Here is a 4,775-nt window from a genome sequence, read left to right as displayed (position 1 = left end):
CCTTGACCTTCTGCAGCAAGCACTTCAGGTCCTCCTCAGTTTCAGCAAGGAGGGTTGTGTCATCTGCATAGTGCAGGTTGTTGATGACTCTTCCACCAATCCTGATGCCACATTCCTCCTCATACAGCCCAGCATCTCCGATGATCTGTTCTGCATACAGATTGAAAAGGTATAAAGACAGAATACATTCCTGACGGACCCCCTTGCTCTTTTCTGACCACTGCCTCTTGGTCCAAGTATAGGTTTCGCATTAGCACAATCAAATGTTCGGGGATTCCCATTCTTCTCAAAGTCAGCCACAGCTTGTTGTGATTCACACAGTCAAAAGCCTTTGCATAGTCAATGAAGCACAGATAGACATTCTTCTGGTATTCTCTGTTTTCTGCCAAGATCCACCTAATATTAGCTATAATACGCCTAGTACCACGACCTCTTCTGAATCCAGCCTCTACATCTGGCAGTTCTCTGTTGACATATTGTTCCAAATGTTGTTGGATAATTTTCAGCAGAATCTTGCTTGCATGTCATATTAATGATATTGTTCGATAATTTCCGCACTCTCTGTTGCATCACTTTTCTTTGGAATGGGAACAAATATCAATCTTTTCCAGTCAGTGGGCCAGCTGGCTGTTCTCCAGATTTCTTAGTGAGCACATCCAGGCCAGCGTCTGTTTGTTGAAATATGTCAATTGGTATGCCGTCAACTCCTGGAGCCTTGTTTTTTGCCAATTCCTTCAGAGCAATTTGAACTTCCTCCTTCATCACCATAGGCTCTTGCTCATATGTCATTTCATGAAATTCTTCTGTGTCAGCCAATTCCTTCTGATACAGTGACTCTGTGTATTCCTTCCAGCTTCTCTTGATACTTCCTGGATCATTTAACATTCTACCCAAAATATCCTTAACTATTGCCACCTGTGGCTTGAATTTGTTCACACAATTTGATGGGTGGAGGGTGGGGTGGGTAAAGAAAATAGGAAAGATCTGGTGTGAAAAATAACGTATGTGAGCTTCGCACGTGAACCACTATTGAGTGAAACATGCAAATTGCAGAATAACACATTTTAAAAAAAATTTTGTTTAAGCCAATCTAAAAAAGCAACAAGTGTTTGCCTTTATTTTACTATGAAAAATCCATTCTTCATATATGGCAATCGCTTTGTTGTTTCTTTCCTTTCAGACAGAGGTTACATACTGAAAATCCGTGTTTTAGGCATCAAGGAATTAATGGCTGGTGCTTTGTTCAATTATAGTAAAAAACTTAGCAAATCCTTTTAACATTATGAAATTTCACTCATTCAGAGGATTGTCTCAGAACAAACTCTCAGCTTTATTAATTTCATTTGCCGGAATAATACAAATTGTTGGTCCAAAATGTAAAATATGAAAAAATCATACAGTGAAAAATTTCATTGCTTCCATGGATTATCTCTACCATACAGTTCATTTCTCTAGACACAACTATTCATTTAGTGCTGTGGGATCAGAACCAACTTCTAGATGATCCATCCCCCTCTGGGTTACTGAGGCTGTAAATGACTCAGGAGCAGATTATCCATCTTTCTTTTGCAGAGCTCCTGGTGGATTCAGAGCACAAAAAAAAAAAAAGAAAAAAGAAAAAAGAAAAAGAAATTCAGTGCAACTCCAAGACACATTTGTTCTTTTGGTTGTTGTGTGCTGTTATAGTTGACTCTCCAGGAGCCTCTGTTGGGGTGGATTCAAACCATATACCTTTGGGATTGCAGGCTTCTTACCACTAGGCAACCAGAGGACCCATTTGGTAGAGCTCTTTTGGTAGTCCATGATACTCAATACTCTTCATCAACATCACAATTTAAAAGCATCAGTTTTTCTTCTGTCATTAATTGTCCAACTTTCAAATGCATAGGAAGCAATTTAAAATACCATGGCTTGGAACAAGTGTACTTTAGTCTTTATTTTAACTTTTTTTCTCTTTCCCTTTATTCTGGGGAGGAGGAATCCTCTTCATCTTCTCCATTATCGTTGTCATAGAAAGAGAAGGGGGTCTCACTTCAGAAGTTAGAGTGGTGGGAGGCTGTGCTGCTGGATTGATGTCTATTGGGGGCCAGGAACTGTCCAGTTGCTAAGGCCACTTCCGCATCCAAGCATAATCCTTGGTTCACACTTGAGTGGGATAAGGTGGCATCAGTGGTCAGCTCTAAATTTGAAACTGATTGGGTAAAGTTCAAAAGTAGTCCCTGTTTTAACAAAGAAGTTCATGTGGAGATACCTGTGACATAACCTTCCAGAGCCCTTGGCATCAACTATTTAGCAAGTTTCAGGTCTTCCAAGGAACACTCCAGGTCAAAGGATGTTCTCATGCACGTCAATATTTATATGTAATCATGGATTTAAAAAGTATTGTCAACAATTCCAGAGAATCCACCAGATGTTCTGCTGGAGAAGGAGGGACAATCTCCTCCTGTACCAGTCAGATACGATTTGATGCTATAAACACACACACACACACACACACACACACACACACACACACACGTTGTCAAAGTTAAAAAAAGGTATTCAAATTTGTCGCTGGAGATGCTGCAATACCAATTCTCCTGCTTGTATTGATGATTATAAATGGCAGCTGAATGGTGGAGTTCTAGCTGGAGGGTCTGGGTTCTGCTCTTCATTTTGCCAATTCCTCTGCACCAGTTTTTGAATGCTATTTGCTGCAGGAGGAGTTCTTGGAGCTGAATTCGCTTCTGTTTTAGCCATTCTATTCTCCTCTGCTTCTCTATCTCCAGATTTTATATTCCTGAGTAGAGTTGGTAGTCAGGCCGCTCCACTTGATTTCTTTTTCTTCCTTTGAAATTATGTTCATTGTCATCAGCATTTAAAACATCATAAACTCTTTGCCTAGTAGTCTTCTGATCAGAAGCTGCATCAGCAGCCAAATGGTCATTTGAATTGGTCAACTCTGACACCAGCTCATCAGCTACATCATTATTTCATGTTGTTCCTTTCTGCTGAACTTTCTCACACACTTTCATTGAAAAATGTCCCAAGCCTTTCCCATTTTTTTTTGCCTTTCCCATTTTTATCTCCTTGTTTGATTTTCTTACTTTCTGAAAAATCAGAGTCTATAAATTCTCTAGCCTGTTTTCTACCACCTGGGACCCAACAAGTGTCTTGGGCCATGTGTGTCTGAATAACCATCTTTGGTGCAGGGGTGTATGGACTCTCCCAATCAGAACACTTGCTGATCTGGTTAGTCTCTGTGGTGTGTTTATAATCATTTGGGGTTCAACATTCACATTTATTAGTCCTAAAGTTTTTGGTAAAACTTTTGCAGGTGAGTTGGTGCTGGAATGTGGAAATGCAGCAAATGAAATATTACCTGATCTAAGGAAGTATGCCTCTCTCCCTGCAGTACCAATAACACTCTATACCATTGTTACCATTCAGCATACCTTAGTCTTTAAACTGACATCCTTGCTTATTAGATTTTGGGAGAGGTCCTGAATAGCAGATTTCTCTAGTGCAACTGTACGACTGGATGGGACTTTGTGAAAGAAACATTTTCATTTCTTGACTGCTGCTACCACGCATATTGATTGTAGTTGTTATGTGTTGTCAAGTCACTTGCAACTCATAGTGACCCTATGTACAACAGCCCTAAAAACCCTGCTCTCTCCTGTGCCAATCTTGTCTCTGACATGCCTATCTCCATTACTCCAGTGATGAAATAAAAATTCTTCATAAATTGATTGTTGTATCAAGTAAAATTAAATCCTTGACCGCATCAGTCTTTTCTCCATCTATCATGATATTGCTTAATTGCTTACTGGTCCAGTGGTGAGGAGTTTTTTTTTTTTTATGTTGAGATGTAACCTATATTGAAGGCAGTAGTCTTTGTTCTTCTGCAGTAAGTACTACTTACTTAAAGTCTACACTTTTGAGTCATCTGCATAACGTTGGTGGTTAATGTATCTTCCTCCAATCCTGATGTCACTTTCTTCTTCAGATAGCTCAGCTTTTGGAATTATTTGCTTAGCACAGAGTGAATAAATACAGATAAGGGATAAAACTGACACACATTTTCCTAATTTTAAACCATACAGTGTTCTCTTATTCTGTTCAGACAACTTCTTCTTGATCTTAGGTTTCTCATTAGTACAATTAAGTGTTTTGGGATTCTTGTTCTCGATGTTAACCATAATTTGTTATGATCTACACTGTCAAAAACCTTTGCATTGTAAAAAAAAACCCACAAACATCTATCTGGTATGCTCTACTTTCAGCCAAAATCCATCTGACATCAGCAATCCTATCCTTTGAGCCATGACCTCTTTTGAATAGAATTTGACTATATTCCTTACTCGCATGGAAAAAGAAGTTGTGTTTTAAGCTTAGCAGGAAAGTAAAACTGTCCAATCTCCTCACTAGATTTCCACCCAGCTTATTTGCAAGTTCCTATCAAGGTGCAATAAAACACAAGTAAATATCTTTCTGGCATTTTCTGCTTTCAGTCAAGATCCATCTGATATCATCAGTCATGTTGTAAGTACATGGACCTTGTGTTCTCTTATAAACCTAATTTCTGGCAGTTTCCTGTCAATGTACTATTATACCAGATGTTTTGAATCGTTTTCTGCAAGATTTTACGATTTTACTCTCTTGCTATTAATGATATTGTTTGATAGTTTCTGTGCTGTCTAATCACCCTTTTTTTTTTAAAATTTAGGTTGTTTATTTTTCATTTCAATGAACATCTACAGAGATTTTGGGATTCCATTCATTCATTGTTGCAC

General features: G+C 38.7%; 1 pseudogene; it reads right to left on the bottom strand.

Moving 5' to 3' along the window:
- Window positions 1-2,595: 2,595 nt before the first annotated feature.
- LOC102873323 lies at window positions 2,596-3,260 on the bottom strand (annotated as a pseudogene).
- Between the last annotated feature and the right edge of the window lie 1,515 nt (window positions 3,261-4,775).

This window comes from Elephantulus edwardii, unplaced genomic scaffold (genome assembly GCF_000299155.1).
Source record: "Elephantulus edwardii isolate Elephantulus edwardi_28Jun2011 unplaced genomic scaffold, EleEdw1.0 scaffold00221, whole genome shotgun sequence".
Taxonomy (NCBI): Eukaryota; Metazoa; Chordata; class Mammalia; order Macroscelidea; family Macroscelididae; genus Elephantulus; species Elephantulus edwardii.
This window is presented reverse-complemented; position numbering and strand designations above follow the sequence as displayed.